Source organism: Onychostoma macrolepis, chromosome 15 (assembly GCF_012432095.1).
Source record: "Onychostoma macrolepis isolate SWU-2019 chromosome 15, ASM1243209v1, whole genome shotgun sequence".
In the NCBI taxonomy this organism is placed as follows: Eukaryota; Metazoa; Chordata; class Actinopteri; order Cypriniformes; family Cyprinidae; genus Onychostoma; species Onychostoma macrolepis.
In genome coordinates this window covers 3,003,552-3,024,084 of record NC_081169.1, presented here as the reverse complement: position 1 = coordinate 3,024,084, position 20,533 = coordinate 3,003,552, and the positions used below count along the sequence as shown (strand labels likewise).

General features: G+C 37.5%; 1 protein-coding gene across 1 annotated transcript in view; it reads left to right on the top strand.

Moving 5' to 3' along the window:
* The window catches only part of LOC131520834 (Fc receptor-like protein 5), a 37,750-nt gene that overhangs the window by 4,355 nt on the left and 12,862 nt on the right, over positions 1-20,533 (top strand). The window lies entirely within an intron of this gene.

Sequence of the window (20,533 nt, the reverse complement as noted above, 5' to 3'; positions counted from 1 at the left end):
ATAATTGCACCTACATATCTAACTCTCATTAGAGTGTTAGTAGAGTATTAGCAGAGGTGTAAAGTCCAGGGGTCAGAAAGTAAAAGTCCTGCCATATGTTTATTCCACCCATGAACTCGGCAGCTGATTTCACCAGAGGAGGAACCAAGTCATTCTTTTCAAGTCACAAGCAAGTCTCAAGTAAAATCCCAAGTCCTCAAAGAGTTAAAGTTTATGAGATAATTAAGTGACTAATTTAGGGGTGACCCCGAATAGTCGACGATTCGATGCTTCGATTGGAGGAGCCTGATTCGACTCCCAATCTCGCAGTCGAATATTTGCAGGGTGTTATGACCATGCCATTTTGGCTATATGGGGGTGCTCAATTTCTGGTTTCACACAGAACTACCGGTTTTCTCCCAATAAGTTAATATACAGCCTATTAAGATAATGCTGTAAATAAGAATCTGAAAAGAAGGAAGCTTTAAATAAATATTTTAACGTGCGTGAATAATTCCAACCACCCCTATTATAGATTTAAATTTCACTTTGCATAATCCATGACCGACAGAGGAGCGTTTTGGCGGGCAGGGATTTAAATCTTTAACAAGACTCAAACTGACACAGGCTGAGTGAAAGACTGAATTTTGTTCCGATCAGGTAGGGTACAAGTGATTTCAAAACATTTCAGCCGGTTAAGACTATGTCCTGTATATATTATGTACCTGTTGGATTCAAGATGGCGGTGCCGGTGTTTGTGGCTTGCAGTCGGTCTGGTCTAACATGAATAATTCTGAGCACAACTGTAAATGATAGCCTGTAAACGTGTTACCTTGTGACTTGCGTTCACTAGCCGATTAATTCTAAAAGTTAATATTTTATATACTGTTATAGGATAATAATAATAATAAACAGCTAGTGAATGCAAAGCACAAGTTAACACGTTTACAAAGTAATAAGCAGCGTTTCTAGAATATAACGTTTACGTTTCATTCACTATTACAATCAAATAATACATCAAGTCACATGTTTCCAAAGTATTTCTACAAGAAAATAACGGCGAAAACAACGTGGAAATAACGTAAAGTTTTTAAATTAATCAAATGAGACATCAGCTAGTCTCTGAAGAAAATGTACCATGTTTTTACTATAGTAAATAGTTTAACGATAGCGTTTGTAATTAAACCACAGTAGCCAGAAATTTAGGCTATATATAGTTGTCTCAATGAAATATACTTTAACATCACAAACCATAAAATGTCATTATACTATAATATTAATTTTCATAACAAGTAAACACAGGTCACAAGTTAACACGGGCACATTTTCTTGATGTAACCAGCTACATAATGTCACACCAAAAGTAAAATCCTATTTGAATCCAAAAATCCGGGGTTGAATCAGTGCTGCTCGGTAGTTCAGAGCCTTCGTTACTGGCGTCTCAAGGCGCGACTGCTTTTAGCGCGTGTTCGAAACCCGTGCCAAACATACATTTTTTTATTTCTTTCTGTAATTCAGCCTCTACGGGCGATCATACCATTAATTTGTAATCATTACAAGAATACCAAAATCGTGTAATGGGCAGGTGTGCGTTTATTAAACAGTTTAATATCACGTCAGTTCCCAGATAGCAACATATTATCGGCCCAGATCCGGCCCACATCTGGCACATGTGGAATGATGATCTGGCCCACATGTAGCGTGGAATGATGGCACTTGGGCGGACCGCTCCTGTTTGCCAGATCTGGGTCAAAAGCAGGCCATAGCAATGCCACATGTCAGCCAAGAGCAAAGAAATAACCTTATCTGAGCCACAAAATCTTCATAAATTATTTATAGAGTCCTCTCAGCTTGTCTAAGCTTGTTAACAAGCAAAATCACTGAAGGAAAGAAATGAACAGAAAAAAGAGACAAATAGAAACTCGAGAACTACAACTGATTAAGCCACAGCCTTAGATGAATTCAGCTGAAGATAAAAGACATTAAATCTATGAAGATCTCAGCAGAGGAGGATTAAACAACTCCACAAACAGCATCAGCAGCTTCACTTATTACTAACCAGACTGACTTTATTTCTGTTAGAGGTCCACATAAGTTCTTATTGAGAATTAACAGGGTTTAAATCTAATGTTTGTTTCATTTGAAGTCACCATACTGGTGATTGGTGTTTCCATTAATGGGGCTCTTAATTCTTATTGTTGATCATTTGTTTTCTTTGGCTGCTGTGACAGTGTGTACATCTGCAGAACATCATAGTTTACTATTGATGGTTTCACAATTATCATATATTGCCATTTGAACCTCAAAGCTGTGTAATTTAATGCTTTCACATTGCAAACCCTGTATTACTGCAACTTGAGTTACAACGTCAGTTTGAAAATATACCAAAAAAAACACAAGAAGGTGAACAACACTGACACACAGATATGAGCAATCAGCATATGAATCACAACAATGGTGACAAAATATTCAGCTAATCAATTCTGGACATCACAAAAAGCTACTAAAAGACACAACAAAAAAACAGCAAGAAATACAAAATAAATACATGAACCAAAGTTAGAATTAAAGAAAATAACAGGACAATTCAGCTGCATAATTTATTCATGCTGTGATGCATGCTGGGAGTTTTGTACTATGGTACCCAGCATGCATTGCAACATTACACTTTCTATTGTCACCACTGTTGAGGTTCATGTGTTGATTTATGATGTGTTTGTGTGTTATAAGAGATTAATGTTTTGTGCTTTAAAAAAAAAAAAAGTCGTTAATTGGTTTTGCAATGCTATTGATCTTAGGCTGCAGTTTTATACAGCAAATGTATTATTGGTACAACACAATCGCTAGAGTCAAACGACATTAATGAATCAGGCTATTTCATTATGATGATGAACCATCAATAGCTGACTATCATCACCTGATCTCATTTTGCCTTTATTTGTTACTGCAAATGTGTTTGATAAACATACCATAACAACAGCCAGCAAAGACAAGCTAATTGTAATAAAAGTTAAGAGCCCAATTAATGGAAACACCAATCACCATTATGGTGACTTCAAATGAAACAAACATTAGATTTAAACCCTGTTAATTCTCAATAAGAACTTCTGTAGACCTCTTAACAGAAATAAAGTCAGTCTGGTTAGTAATAAGTGAAGCTGGTGATGCTGTTTGTGGAGTTGTTTAATCCTCCTCTGCTGAGATCATAGATTTAATGTCTTTTATCTTCAGCTGAATTCATCTAAGGCTGTGGCTTAATCAGTTGTAGTTCTCGAGTTTCTATTTGGCTCTTTTTTCTGTTCATTTCTTTCCTTCAGTGATTTTACTTGTTAACAAGCTTAGACAAGCTGAGAGGACTCTATAAATAATTTATGTTAAATATTAATATATTAAAATAAGATTTTGTGGCTCAGATAAGTGTGGTTTATTTCTTTGCTCTTGGCTGACATGTGGCATTGCTATGGCCTGCTTGTGGCCCAGATCTGGCAAACAGGAGCGGTCCGTCCAAGTGCCATCATTCCACGCTACATGTGGGCCAGATCATCATTCCACATGTGCCAGATGTGGGCCAGATCTGGGCCGACAATATGTTGCTATCTGGGTTTTAGCTTTCAGAATCGGCAAATCTGCTGCGGTCGTCCCATCACATCTGGAGCGGAGACCTGAACCAGGAAGTTGGTCACCAGATAACACGGAAACCAGTTAAACCGTAACACCGGTCAATAGTGATTAATGACTATCGGAGTTTTGAGCTGCAGCTATTTACAATGGATCTGAACTTTCCACTTTTGGTTGCTCTGATTTACCGCCCCCCAACACACAATATAAACTTTTTAAATGAGTTTGCAGACTTTTTGGGGGAATTTACACCAAAATATGACAAACTGTTGATTCTTGGTGATTTTAATGTTCATGTATGCTGCACTTTAGACTCACTAGCCAAAGAATTTAATACTCTGTTAAATGCATTTGATCTAGAACAACATGTCAATGTCCCCACTCACCAGATGGGACATACACTTGATCTTGTGCTGACATATGGCTTTTCTCTGTACAATCTTGAAGTACTTGACAACGGGTTTTCTGACCATAAATCTGTTTTGTTTTCTGTTCCCTGGGTTTCTAATACTCCTAAAGTCACTCAATTTACCCGTCACTCTCGATTAATTACATCTACTACTAGTGAAGCTTTCTCATTAGCTTTTTGTGAGGCTATTAAATCAGTAGGTGTCAGTCAATGTGACTTGAGTGCAGAGGAGTTCCTGTTCAGGTTAAATTCCACATGTGTGGATGTCTTAGATTCAGTTGCTCCTGTAAAGGCCTCAAAACTCAAATCTAGATCTGAGCCCTGGATTGATGACAACATACGCTCTCTGAGGCAGAACACTAGGAGAGCGGAGCGTAAGTGGAAAAGGGATCGGCTCCAAATTTCCTTTGACATTTTAAGAGATTCATTATTTAAATTTCAGAAGGCAGTCAGAGCAGCAAAATCCAAGTACTTCACGGCAATTATTGAAAAGAATTACCACAGACCTAAAACTCTTTTTACTATTTTTAATGCTGTTGTTAATCCAACTGTTTGTGAGCACCCAGAGGTGTCAAATACTTTGTGTGATGACTTTCTTAGATTTTTTATTAATAAGATTAGTGATATCAGGTTGGGGATATCTCCACCTGTTTTGGATCCTTCTATTTCTTCATTCTGTGTTGTTGAGTTCAGCCAGTTTGAACCTATTTCTTTTTTACATCTCCAAGACATAGTGTGTCAGTTAAAGCCATCTGGCTCCCCCATTGATGCTATTCCTCCTTATTTCCTGAAACAAGTTTTTGGTGCAGTGGGTCCCTATCTTGTGACCATGATAAACCGATGTTTTGAGACTAGCACTGTACCGGATGTTTTAAAACATGCTACAGTTTATCCTTTGCTCAAGAGGTCGAACCTAGATCCTTCTGTTTTAACCAATTATAGACCCATTTCCAATTTGTCTTTTATTACAAAGATATTAGAAAAAGTAGTCCTGCAACAGCTTCAAATTTTTCTTGATGAAAATAAGATCTTTGAAGTCTTTCAGTCAGGCTTTAGAAAACACCACTCAACTGAGACTGCACTTCTGAAGGTTTTAAATGATATTCTACTAACTGGTGATGCTGGGGATCATGCTGTGCTTGTGCTCCTAGACTTGAGCGCTGCTTTTGACACTGTGGACCACTCTGTTTTGCTTGCTCGCTTGGAGCACAGTGTAGGCATAAAAGGAAGTGCTCTTGAATGGTTTAAATCATATTTCTCTAACCGTAGTTTTGGAGTTAATATTGGTGATCTCTCATCTAAAGTAGCTTCTTTGTCATGTGGTGTTCCCCAGGGATCCATACTGGCTCCTATTCTTTTTTCATTGTATATGCTCCCATTGGGTTCTATATTTAGGAAGCATGGTCTGTCTTTCCATTGCTATGCAGACGACACTCAAATCTATTTGCCCTTTAAACAGAGTTCAAGTGGTTTGGAAACACTTATGTCATGCCTGTCTGATGTGAAAGCCTGGTTGTCTTTAAATTTTCTTAATTTCAATGAGAGTAAAACTGAAATAATTGTGTTTGTTCCGTCGGACTCTCGTAGTACACCGATAGTAAATCTTGGTGATTTAACTTCTTCTGTGAAGCCTTGGGTAAGAAATCTGGGTGTCATTTTTGATGATGGTTTAAAATTTGACAGACAGATAAATACAGTGATTAAGTCCTGCTTTTTTCAGCTTCGACTTCTAGCAAAAGTAAAACCTATCCTGTCTAGTAAAAATTTTGAAAAATTAGTTCATGCCTTTATTACTTCTAGATTAGACTACTGCAACTCGCTGTATTTCAGGATTGGTCAGTCAGCCCTATCCCGTCTGCAGTTAGTTCAAAATGCAGCTGCTAGGCTTTTAACGAGTACCAAAAAATGGGATCATGTTACACCAGTTTTACGCTCTCTGCACTGGTTGCCTGTGCGCTATAGAGTCAATTTTAAAATTCTTCTTTTAGTGTTTAAATCACTAAACGGTTTGGCCCCTGCCTATCTATCAGAATTATTTATTGTACATTGGCCCCTTTTGTCTCTCCGGTCGTCCAACCAGAGATTATTATGCGTCCCAAAGTCGAAGTTGAAATGCAGGGGTGACCGCGCTTTCTCAGTTGCTGCACCTAGATTGTGGAATGCTCTGCCCCTCTGTATTAGATCTGCACCTTCACTATCTGTTTTCAAATCTATGTTGAAAACCCACCTTTTTGAATTGGCATTTTATCAATAAGTACTTTGAATTTCAATTGTTTTTTTGTTTTTTTTAGAAATTTTGTATTGTCTTATTTGAATTGCTTTTGTTGTGCAGCACATTGGTCAACCTATGGTTGTTTTTAATAGTGCTATATAAATAAAATTGACATTGACATTTACATTGACATGTATCGTATAAGATGCATTTGGTTCAGTTCTCTTCAGCGCGCAGCACGAGCTGCACAAACAACAATGCAGAATATTAATAACTATGACTACATAGCAAAATCCCCGGTATCAAATTAACACTGCTGGGTGTCTATATGTGTCCACACTACAGAGTGTTAAAAGTAACACTAGTGGGAAAAAAAGTATACTAGGTATACTTGCAGCCAGACTAATTGTCAAGTGTGTTAATGATTAGTTAACTTGAAGTATGCTATTTTGGAACGACTATTTTTGTACTAAGTGCATTTTAGTTTAATTCAATTATAGTAAAGTATAACTTTAAGTGTATTTAGTGTACTTTTTGATGCTAAATTGGAACAACTTCAAGTATTCTTAGTACATGCCTATTTACATGCTTGATTAGTGACATTAAAGTGTACTTTTTTGTATTACGAGTATATTACAAATTAATTATGAGTGTCTTTGAAATACACAAGCAATATACTATAAATGTGTTATTTTTGAGTAAAAATATGCACATTTTTCCCCAATGCTGAATCCATTTTTTACGGTCATTACAATAAATACATTACTTCAATGACAGACAAACACACATTATTAACAATGCAAACAGTGTTTATTTAAATCTCAAATGGTTTTAGCATTGCAAAATATAAAATGCACAAACCATGTTTTTAAATAAAAAGAATGCTGAAAGAAACGAACATAAAAAAGATGAGACTTTATTTCAAACATGTAAAATAAATACAACACAAAACAATTTTAAATTACACATGTCCAAAAAATATTGCAATTCTAAAAAGAATTGCTCTTTGTTACACTTGCGCCTGATGGCCACTCACACTCACACATCAGATGTACTTGTGTGTGGAAACTCCACAAGAACAGCATTTGTTAAAGTAAAAGAGGTAAGGTCAGAGGGCATGTTCATACAACTTTTTCTTTTTACTACATCAGACTGTAAATATCCTATTAAACCCATACTACTTAATAGAACGAACATCATGATTAGCAGTGAGGAATTATCAGTATGTCACATCAATATTGCTTCCAGCTTATTAGTCAAACTTACAGTATACAACAGAAGTGAGTACACCCATGTAGCATCACTGTAAATCACATGATACAACACGATTCAAGTTGAAAAGTATTTTTAGTACAGATCAGGCTAAATTGTAATGTAGACACATGCCTTTTCTGTAAAGCTGCTTTGAGAAGTTAGTGTACTCTAAATAAGGGCATAAAGTGCAAAAACAGCAGTGCACTGACACTAGACTTGGTTGACATCACCACTTCGTCTTCAAAGACAATCGAAACATCAGTGGGTTCCTTCGTGACATTTCCTCTTCCTCCTCAACAGCAATGATGGGGACTGCCTTCTGCACCTGGTCAGGCTCCTTTTTCTAGATGCATTTAAAAAAAAGTGTTAGTATATGTCATGACCAATCATAAAATAAACCCTTGTGTGGAAAGACATATTTAAATGTTCATATTTAAAAATAAAGGTGTGAAGATCAGAGTAGTGTTTATTCAGTAGGGCGTGTGCCCATTTAAAACCCTGTAGTACTTTTCAAAAACTTGTAGTAATTTTTCACAAAATGTCTTCCAGAGCTGTCGGTCAACTGGATTTAATTTGGAAAAACTTTGAGGGGTGTATCAGCTGAACGTTCTTCTTAAAATGCCGTGCTTATCAGAGACATGGAGGCTACTAACTATGACAGAGGCACCAAACAGCGATCCTTTATTTCCACCAGAGAAATGACTGAAGTCGATAGTGTGGGACCATTTCGGGTACACCAAGAATGACCAGGGCGTCATTTAAATAGTGCCGTAAAATTGCTAAAGAGCGAATACATAAGGGATAATACACAGCTCGCCAACCTGTTCTCGCTGTGCAATAAACGATTTTAATGCACGACGTGAAGGCAAGGACCACCTGACGCGAAGTTCATTAGCTCTAACATTCTGCTCGCTTCAGAGATGAAATGGTGCGGTGAGAGAGTGTGTGAATTAGCCTACCTGCATCTGCGCGTCACTTTAAGCAATGAAGATTTGAGTTGAGATTTTGATATTTATTTAAACCGTCATTTTACCCCCTCTTTGCTGATTAATATAATGTAGCGATCCAGTATCTATAAACTATTTTATTAATGAAAGTCGCTGGGCAGCGTTGACAACACGTTTCTGTCCTCCTAAATGTTTGTGTGGGCAGCTCGATCTCACAAACCAAAATAATAGATGTTTTTTCAGGCCATATGTAAAATCAGATGAATAAAGATTATTAAAATGAATAAGTATGGATGACAGTTGATTACAATAATAGTTTAGTTTACTCCCCTCATTAGTAACAGTGCTCTCTGTGGGATAAAGTTAATATTAGTCTTATATTTTATCATCATTTTATATTTAGATTTATCATCTCCGTTATAGTATTATTCATAAGTCAATTTATTTTTCACCATCTTTCCAAGTTCTGTACCTCAGGTCCAAAAGAAATGTAGAAAGAATATACAAAATGAAAACACCAAATACATTTGTGATCTATTTTCAAAAGGGAAATACTGACATGGATGTTTACAGAGCAGAGGTCACGTTTTTAAAATTCCAATAGGAGAGATGTACTTTTTTTTTGTGCTGTATTTTTGGTTACTGTGTTATTTCTGTTTCAAAAGGCAGCAATCAATAACACTTTAATATCTAAAGAGTGTTTATGTGATTTTATGTCGTGAAATGAATACATGCATAATAATCGTGTAACCGTGATTATTCCTCAGACTACAATCGTACCAACAAAATCTATAATCCCTACACACAAGACCTTTTTTGTAATCCATATTAAGAAAGCCTGCTATAACTAGAACTTTCAAGACCCAACTCGTATTCTTCTGAAGCATAATGACTCTGAATCAAAGGCAAACTGAAATTTAATATGTTTTTCATTCTGCCAATACAGTCTAAATCAAAAATGGTGACACACTACATTACATATAACATGCTTGGATATTGTCACGAATCTGGTCTGCACTTCTGTTCATTCACCACCAGAGGTCTTTTTTATTTATCCAATTCCCAACATCCATTACTGATCACAGCTGTCACCAATCACTCATTGCACTAATCATACGCACACCTGATTAGGGATGCAGCGATTTACCGGTTTTACGATTAACCGCGCTTTAAAACGTAACGGTTAATTAATCGTAAAGGCTCCGCTATACCGAGTGTTTCTGTTGTATGGAATGGAACTGTTGAAACATGAGCAAAACGAAAACAAAGTTACACTAGCGGTGCACCAGCTTAAAATGCCGTGCTTATCAGAGACACGGAGGCTACTAGATTAACTATGACAGAGGAACCAAACAGCGATCCTTTAATTCCACCAGAGAAATGACTGAATTCGATAGTGTGGGACCATTTTAAATTTGGGTACATCAATATTGCCGTAAAAATCGCTGTTAAAGAGTGAATACATAAGGGATAATGCACAGCTAGCCAACCTGTTCTGGCTGAGCAATAAACGATTTTAATGCACGACGTGAAGGCAAGGACCACCTGACGCGACGTTCGTTAGCGCGAACATTCTGCCGCTTCAGAGATGAAATAGTGCAGTGAGAGAGCGCGAGCGCGTGTGTGAAGCGCGCGCAGTCAGCGGAGGCTCGCGAAGCGAGCCAGGCGCGAGTATAAACGAGGCTTTAGCCTACCTGCATCTGCGTCACTACAAACAATGAAGATTTGAGTTTAGTTATTTAAACAGTCATTTTACCCCCTCTTTGCTGATTAATATAATGTAGCGATCCAGTATCTAAGCTATTTTATTAATGAAAGTCGCTGGGCAGCGTTGACAACACGTTTCTGTCCTCCTAAATGTTTGTGTGGGCAGCTCGATCTCGATCTCACAAACCAAAATAATAGACATGATTTTCTCAGGCCTTATGTAAAATCAGATGAATAAAGATTATTAAAATGAATAAGTATTGATGACAGTTGATTACAATAATAGTTTAGTTTATTCCCTCATTAGTAACAGTGTCCTCTGTGGGATAAATAAAGTTAATATTAGTCATATATTAATAATACTTCATTAATATTGTGATTTATCATCCCTGTTATAGTATTATTCATAAGTCAATTTATTTTTCACCATCTTTCCAAGTTCTGTACCTCAGGTCCAAAAGAAATGTCGAAAGAATGAAATGAAAACACCAAATACATTTGTTATTTTCAAAAGGGAAATACTGACATGGATATTTACAGAGCAGAGGTCACCTTTTTTAATTCCAATAGGAGAGATGGACTTTTTTTTTTTTCTTTAGTATTATTATTTTGTGCTGTATTATTGGTTACTGTGTTATTTCTGTTTCAAAAGGCAGCAATAAATAACACTTTAATATCTAAAGAGTGTTTATGTGATTTTATGTTGTGAAATGAATAAATGCATAATAATCGTAATAATCGTGAAACCGTGATTATTCCTCAGACTATAATCGTACCAACAAAATCTATAATCGCTGCATCCCTACACCTGATCCTACGCACACACTGATCACATGCCTTATTTAAACCCTGGACTTTCCTTCCGTCAGTGCCGAGTATTATATGCGTTTACTGCTCCCCTAGCCGTAGCAACTCTACAGAGCCCTTGTCTGTATCCTAGTCTTGCATTGCCTGTTTTCCTGTGTTCGTTTTCTAGCCCGTGTTTCCTGAATTAACCCTTTCCCTGCCATTCCGTGTTTCTATTCAGTTCCTGTATTGTCCTGCGTTTTTCACTCCCCTAGTGTCAGCTGCTTTACGGAACGTTTGTTATTTTCTAGTCTGTGTTCCCTGTATTTACCCCTGTCTATCTGTTCGGACTCTGTTTATTCCCTTGCCTGAATTATAGCTTGTGTACCTGGATTATCTCTCTGCCTTGCCCTTTTGGATACTGTTCGCCCATCGTCAACCTTCGCCTGCCTTAGGATTACTCTTTGTCTTGTCCCTGCCATACCTGTTTGCCATTGCTCGACCCTGCCTGTATTATGACCATGCCTGTAAATAAAAGCTTGCACTTGGATCCGCACGTCTCGTCAGCCACGTTACAGATATCATGATGTCCTTCATTTGGTGTGAAAGAACCAGTATTTCTCAGGGCTGTGTCTGCATGAGTTGATCAATGATTTAAATTTCAGTCTAAAATATTGTACTGCTTCAGAAGACCCATTTGTGCTGCTACATTTGGGTGTAAGAGGGGGGTCAGAGGGGGTCTCGCCCGGGGAGTAATTCAATGTAGAACCGCCACTGGTTGCTTTAGTTTCTGTGGCACGAGTGTCGGTTAGATCTGTCAGCTTGTCTTACTGGTTTAAAAGACAAAAATCACCGGACTTGTTTGTCTGTGTCCGACTGAGAAAGAAAATCGCAAAAAAAGATATTTTTTTATTTTCTGTGGTGTAAAACACTGCATATTTAACACTTGCCATTGATAACTTTGATTTAACGGCGTGTTAGTTCCTCTTTGCATTAGCTTTGCTGAGCTGGTTAAAATAATAAGATACGAAATAAATCATAAACGTTCAAAAGTGATTTAAATAGGAATAAAGATGCTTGAAATGCTTACCTTTTTTTTTTTTTTGTGACTCTTTGAGTGAAGCTCATCTCAGCTGTAATTGGACGGGCTGATGTCACGCGACCGAGCAGAAAATGGCCAAGGTTTTTGAATCTTTTTAGGAAACACATATATATCTTGCCATAGCCTAAGTAAAAGTTATTACATTAAAAAAGGCTTAATGTAGGCGTAATATGAAAGATTGTTGTACACTCAAAAAATAATAATATTTTTTTAAGATAAGTGGTTACAAACAATTTATTTTAGCTACATTTAAACAAAAAATGTTGAAAGTTAGTCAACTAAATTTGTTTATTTAAATGTAGCTAAAATAAATTGATTGCAACCACTTTCCTTAAAAAAATGTAGTAAATTCAATTAATAATTTTTCCAGTGAAATATAGTAAATATTAGTAAATATATAAATATAAATATTACATATATTTACTATTATGTATTTATTTGATTAGCTTTTAATTAGTTATAAGAAACATACTATTAAAACAGAGAATATATTACAAATACAATAAAGTATATGAACGCACATAAGCTCAAAGAGCAGAATACCAGAGACAACATTAAATTACTACAATAGGCTACTACATCAACGGTTCCTAATTACAGTCCTCACGCCCTCCCCACTCTGCACTTTTCATATGTATATCTTATCACGTCCGATGGTTGTTCTGTTTGACCGTAATAAGTGCCCTGTGAAGTGGACATCACCAGATATTCCGCCATGATTCCAGTTCAAAGCGTATGTTCCATACAAAGGGCATTAAAGTGTGCAAGACGTGAATTTAAATTGTATTTATTTACAGAGGACCGAGTGTTTTGATTGGATGAACATTTATTGGTCCTACACCTTCCACAGAATATATAAATACATTTAGACCAATTAACGTAATGATTGCTATCAGGATGTGAAGAGACTTTCAACCATAATAACAAAAAATGTTTCTGAAGACAATCACCTGTGGCACCTTTAACTTTAACATTGCTTCAGAGTTACTTTTAAAGGGCATATTGCAGGTTAGAGACCCCAGTGAGTCGATGTATAGAAAAATAATGTAGGAACTAGATTTTCTTTAAAATAAACTTTAAAATACGCTATTAAGGCTTCTGGAGTCGTTTTTGTGAGTGAATTTTACTTCCGCATCTGAAAACCGCCAAAACCGGAAGTGACGCATCAAAAGGGAGAGCGGTGCATGTTAACCATAGGAAAGCAATGGATCGCGATGACAGTTCTGATGCTGTGGAAATTTTAAATGTTTATTTACACTCGTATGACAGACCACAGATAAAATTATGAGCCTGCTATGCGGCCAAGAGAGCAGAGACAGGCCAGGATTAGACAGAACAACGGTCAGAGGAGACGAATTGAGTTAATATGTGAGGAAAACAGGACAGGTGTCTTGGTGAGAGACCAGTCAGCTAACAGATATACACACCTTAGCTAGCGATATGTATTAATCAGGCAATAGCAAAGCTAGTACTGGTCATCTATGAGTATTGATACTTACCAGTAACAGAAACTAATAAGCGTTGATCAGGCGTGTCACGCTTGTTAATACCCGACACTAACGTTACGTGATATAGCAGTTTCTCATCACCGCAGGAGAGAGAGATAAACACGTTTTTGATTCATAGGTGCTTGTGTGGTAAATGCAAGGCTATGGTCACAGCTGAGGAAAGTCAGTGCTGCAGGGAGTTAGATACGTTACACACTGGGTCTTAGTGGAGAATGTGACCCCCGCACTTGATGTGCAGTGTCTGAGTCTGCTCCCAGGCTTTGAGGCTTGTTGTCTGAACCCATAATATGTGCTACAGATAGCCTATACTGTATTATACAGTATATGCACTTCAGACAGGAGCATAGACCTCTCCAGGCCAGCAGACACATGTATGTTTAGGGCAGAGATCAATTATTAATCTGAGCTGAATATTTTTATGTATAAATACATAGTAAATTAAAGATTTGAATATTTAAACTATCAGAATAATTTTGTTTCTCAATTACAAGTTGCCTATATTTAGGTCATGACATACCAATAGGATCAAAAATTGTTATTTACTGGTAAACACAAATATAGACAGCATACAGGCAAGTTGTCCGCTGGGCCTATGGTGTTCTGTGCAGGCACATCAAGCAACGGCTGTTGTGTCAGCCCTAAGGAGAAATTTATAAAGATTTTGAATGGCCCCATTTTGGTCACAATAAAAAATAATCACAATCACAAATTGTTTTACTGTATAAAAACTTGTTTATTAAGTTTACATTATTTATGTATATATATATATCTCAAGCAGATCTGCATTTATGGTTAATTCAATTCAGTTTTATTTATGCCACACTAAATTATAACAAATATTTCATAGAACTGATAATACCTAACTCAAAACACATTTCAACTTTTTTTTGATAGATAGATAGATAGATAGATAGATAGATAGATGTAGATGTACCAAACATATACTACCAAAAGAAAAATATACCATCTGACACATTTAATAACATTTAACAATCTTTCAGTCTGGGTATCACACTAATGTGTTGTTAACGTGTGTTAAATCGTGAATGCTATGCTAGATACACGCCAACAGCCTGATCTTGTTGATCCTCTGGAGGGATCTGGAGAGAGGAGCAGGTGTGGCAGAAGACAGACAGTACTGCGTTCTCCTGGAGCCTGTGGTGACCTGCAGTATTCCTCCTGCAGTATTCCCAAATATCTCAGAGACTCCATGAGGCCCGATGCATATGCTGGGAGAAGCAATTCCCAGACAGCAAGCAGTGTCAGCCCAGATCCAGCCCACATCTGGCCCGCATGGATTTCATGCGGGACAGATGTGGGCCGGATCTGGGCCAACACTATGTTGCTGTCTGGGAAGCAAACGTTTAGATCACATTCACTGCTGACCATGCTCTTCCACTTGGCCTCCATCACATCTGCATCTCCGTTAGCAGTGGAAGCTGCAGTCCAGCAGAGGTGGTTCATAACCGCTCCACTGCTTCAGATCTTCACACTCTCATCATCCAAAGCCTTATAAACACACCACATGACAAAAAAAAATTACCAATTAGTTGTACAAACAATGACACTAAGCTGTAACTAGACTTGATGGTTATAATATTAGCAAACTGAGGTTAACCTAGCAGTTATGCCTTCTCATGCGGTAAAGTTTTTAAAAATATTTTGCTAATGCTTACAAGCTAGCTGCGGTGCTTTACAACAACTTATACACGTCTCGTTGTGTCTCATTATTTAAATAATTATGTTCACTGATTTGGTAGTTAGCAAATGTTAAAAAACAAGACTTACGGTGCACAGTTGACATATTCATGAAGCAGCATCTCTGACGGATCCGTGAGTATCATGTCTCCTGCCGGCGGCCGAACCACAGGCGAACCGGGACCCGATGAAGGTGCTGTGCGCACCGAAGAAACCGCTCCGAGTCTCACTAGGCTCTTGCTTCGGCATCCCATGTGGAACTCATATCGCCGGGATGATAATCTTCCGGTGTAAAGTGATCGTTAAGCTACACACCACCGTGTTTCTCGAAGCAGATGCATCAGTTAAGTCCCGTCTCTTCAGCTGCACAAACGCACCGAGGCCCGGAAGATACTGTCCTATTTCTTGTTAGGAAACCTGTGGACTCGATGTCCTGACAGGCTGGAGTTAGTGTCACCTCCACAAACACACTGTAAAACCCAACAAGTTAGGGTAACTCAAACCTTTTGAGTAAACCAATTGCCTTGGCTTAAACCGTGTAAATTTTAAAACTTTGCAGTTAAGTAATTAAGTGATTAATTAAGTGATGATTGTGCATTAGTGATGAACAGCTGCTGTTAATAAACAGAATCACTGAAGTAGTGATGGGCAAATGAAGCCTCATGAAGCTTTCAGCTTTTCAGCCAAGTTCACAAAAGGGTTAATTTCTGGAGGTTTCATTTGCTCACAATACCACCGGGTGGCCAGCGAGTGTAAAAGAAGCAGATATATTACAGACAGAGGTGTAAAGTCCAGGTTTTAGGCAATCAGTTTCCTCAAACGGTTTGAGTTAACCTAACTTGTCGAGTTTTTAAGGCAATCTGTTTACTCAAATGGTTTGAGTTACCGTGACTTGTCAGGTTTTACAGTGTTTATATTAACTGTCACAGAACCACTGGCTTTTAGAATCACTTTTACTATAATCAACACAACTAATACAACATCTACTTAATCAGAGGTTAGAAACACAATGAGTCTATGTTCACTCTCAATGAGATCAGTTCACTAATAAATGATTACCATCATAAATATATAACATCCAACTACTGATCACTTTCTCTGGGTTTTTGAGCTGTAACAAATATATTTCAAAAACACATGACTACAACATCCAGAGGAAACAAAAAAGAAAGAAAGAAAGAAAGAAACTAACATTACTTATAGTCAATAGAATGTGTTAAAGGAACCATCAAAATAAAGTGAAACCTAACACAGAAGTCAAGGGTCAAGAGCCCAACTAAAGCAGACACTGATCTCTAACATGGTTACTTCAAATGAAACTAAATCAACATCTAAACCTTAGTTAATTCTCAATAATAATAATAATAATAATAATAAGTTTTATTTATATAGCGCCTTTCCAGAGCTCAAGGACTCTTTACAATAAACATCAGAAATGGGAGGAAAACATCGAACAATAAACAGAAAGAAAACAACATCAGAAATCCAAAGAGTAATATACAACATAAAACAAAGTAAACAGAGGTTAACTAAGAAAGATAACATTCTGAAAACAAGTGAGTTTTGAGCAGCGATTTAAATTCAGACAGGCTATTGGCAAGACAGAGTGATCTGGGTAGAGAGTTCCATAATTTAGGGGCAACAACACTGAACGATCTGCCCCCCATGGAAGAGAGGCGATATCGAGGGATGGTGAGAAGGCGAGAATCAGAGGACCGCAATAAGATGATCTGTAGATGTCTGACAGAAATAAAGTCAGTCTGGTTATTAATAAGTGGAGCTGTTGTGTCATTCAGTGTAACAATATTTTTATGCAAAAAAATCTTATCAGACATTTTTAGAAAAACTATAATCTGATGACATATTACATGACTCTATTTAAAGATCACAGTGCAGCCCCCAAATACTAATTTTTTGTCATTTTAAATCTTTATACTTCGCCAATATCCTTTAAACCATTAGGTTTTACCCATTTGTCAGCAAGACATTTTTGTAAGGAAGTGAAAATCAATTAAAATCTAATAAAATTTAAGAAGGAGCACATATTATTTTACATATTTTAATAAGTACAGCTCAGAATAAGTATATTGTTTCATTTTTACATAAATATATTGGTTACACCGAATGACCATGGTTTGTTAACTGAATGACATTTTGACAAAAATTGAGCAAATATTGTCATTGTTTCCATTATTGCAATGTTTTGAATATTATTTTGTATCATTAAATTCCTGAGCAAATCACAGAAGCTGAATCAAATAATAATTTTATTTAATTTAATTTTATATTTTATTTTATTTCACTATAAAAAGGTGAAATTATCAAATATTTAAGAGCAATAAACGTACCTTGCTGCAGTGCCACACGGCCTTCAGGGGGGCTTTTGATGATGTCACAGACTGCTTGATGACTATTGGTTGTTTATTTAATTTCAAAATGGCTTCCTGATCCTGTTACACTGAATGACCTCTCCGGACCATTACGCTGAATGACAATTTGACACTTTGGAGCATTATTTAACTCATATTTTGTCATTGTTTTTTCACAAAAGTTATTTGAAAAATGAAAGTAGACACTTTACTTGCATTTAATATGTTTATTTTGTATGTAAAATCACTTTTGTAAATTTAATTTGATGCGGACACAAAAATGGTGACGTCTCGTCTTTGACCTATATATATATATATATATATATATATATGCGCGCACACACAGTGGGTACGGAAAGTATTCAGACCCCCTTAAATTTTTCACTCTTTGTTATATTGCAGCCATTTGCTAAAATCATTTAAGTTCTTTTTTTTTTCTCATTAATGTACACACAGCACCCCATATTGACAGAAAAACACAGAATTGTTGACATTTTTGCAGATTTATTAAAAAAGAAAAACTGAAATATCACATGGTCCTAAGTATTCAGACCCTTTGCTGTGACACTCATATATTTAACTCAGGTGCTGTCCATTTCTTCTGATCATCCTTGAGATGGTTCTACACCTTAATTTGAGTCCAGCTGTGTTTGATTATACTGATTGGACTTGATTAGGAAAGCCACACACCTGTCTATATAAGACCTTACAGCTCACAGTGCATGTCAGAGCAAATGAGAATCATGAGGTCAAAGGAACTGCCTGAAGAGCTCAGAGACAGAATTGTGGCAAGGCACAGATCTGGCCAAGGTTACAAAAAAAAAATTCTGCTGAACTTAAGGTTCCTAAGAGCACAGTGGCCTCCATGATCCTTAAATGGAAGACGTTTTGGACGACCAGCACCCTTCCTAGAGCTGGCCGTCCGGCCAAACTGAGCTATCGGGGGAGAAGAGCCTTGGTGAGAGAGGTAAAGAAGAACCCAAAGATCACTGTGGCTGAGCTCCAGAGATGCAGTCGGGAGATGGGAGAAAGTTGTAGAAAGTCAACCATCACTGCAGCCCTCCACCAGTCGGGGCTTTATGGCAGAGTGGCCCGACGGAAGCCTCTCCTCAGTGCAAGACACATGAAAGCCCGCATGGAGTTTGCTAAAAACACCTGAAGGACTCCAAGATGGTGAGAAATAAGGTTCTCTGGTCTGATGAGACCAAGATAGAACTTTTTGGGCTTAATTCTAAGCGGTATGTGTGGAGAAAACCAGGCACTGCTCATCACCTGTCCAATACAGTCCCAACAGTGAAGCATGGTGGTGGCAGCATCATGCTGTGGGGGTGTTTTTCAGCTGCAGGGACAGGACGACTGGTTGCAATCGAGGGAAAGATGAATGCGGCCAAGTTATAGGGATATCCTGGACAAAAACCTTCTCCAGAGTGCTCAGGACCTCAGACTGGGCCGAAGGTTTACCTTCCAACAAGACAATGACCCTAAGCACACAGCTAAAATAACGAAGGAGTGGCTTCACAACAACTCCGTGACTGTTCTTGAATGGCCCAGCCAGAGCCCTGACTTAAACCCAATTGAGCATCTCTGGAGAGACCTAAAAATGGCTGTCCACCAACGTTTACCATCCAACCTGACAGAACTGGAGATGATCTGCAAGGAGGAATGGCAGAGGATTCCCAAATCCAGGTGTGAAAAACTTGTTGCATCTTTCCCAAAAAGACTCATGGCTGTATTAGATCAAAAGGGTGCTTCTACTAAATACTGAGCAAAGGGTCTGAATACTTAGGACCATGTGATATTTCAGTTTTTCTTTTTTAATAAATCTGCAAAAATGTCAACAATTCTGTGTTTTTCTGTCAATATGGGGTGCTGTGTGTACATTAATGAGGAAAACAAATGAACTTAAATGATTTTAGCAAATGGCTGCAATATAACAAAGAGTGAAAAATTTAAGGGGGTCTGAATAATTTCCGTACCCGCTGTATGTATATATGTATATATGTTGATGCCTCATTAGCGACTTTCTATGGGCCGCTATACGTAAGCCGTCTGCCACATTGCAGCAGTAAACTTGACGTCATTCACTATAGTAAACAATGAATATTCGAAAGATGCCACAGTCATGCACAGAATGGCTCAACGGCTCTGTGCGAATCTACAGTATGGTGAAATAAATACTTCAAAAATACTGTTCCAAGATGATGGTGGCATCTACGTGCCTGGAGCGGTCGAATAGGGCATCTATATATGGGTGCGTCTCAATCAGCTCCCTAGCTCCCAAGCTCGTGAATCAGTAGATCGTGTACACGAATTCGGTCACTGATACGTTCCCTGACTCACTGCACGTTGGGACAGTGATCACTCGAATTCCAATGACATGATTACGTTCAGCGTCAACGGACAACATTGTAGAACGTCACCGCTTGAATTAATAAACAACAGGCAGGCCCAATCTCTTTCTGATATTACTTTTTATTCTCTTTAAACACATCGTTATGTTACATGTTCTTACAACATTTCAGCTGAATTTTAATTATAAATATTAATTAAATGTATTCATTACCTGTCTAGTGATGTGTTTATGTTCAAATTGAAAACGGTTTGTCTTTTCAAATCTTCTGTTAGCCTGTCATTATATTTATCGAGTTGGCTCGTGTGGTTTCTTTCACGCTTCAGAAATGTGACATTATTTCTGGTAAGGGAGCATAGTGAGCGCCGATGCTCCCTAGCTTTTTAGCAGAGCTAGCTTTTTTTGCTAGCTCCCTAGCAAAGTTACTCATTGTCAACAGAATGCTCAAGGGACCATCAAAATAAACTGTTACCAAAATTGACTTAACAGAAACCTGTGTTGTGAAGCTGAGAAACATTTAAGAGTAAAATTATGGTGTTTTACAAGCAAAGGAAGAAGAATATACCTTCATATGGCTAATGTATTGTACACAGT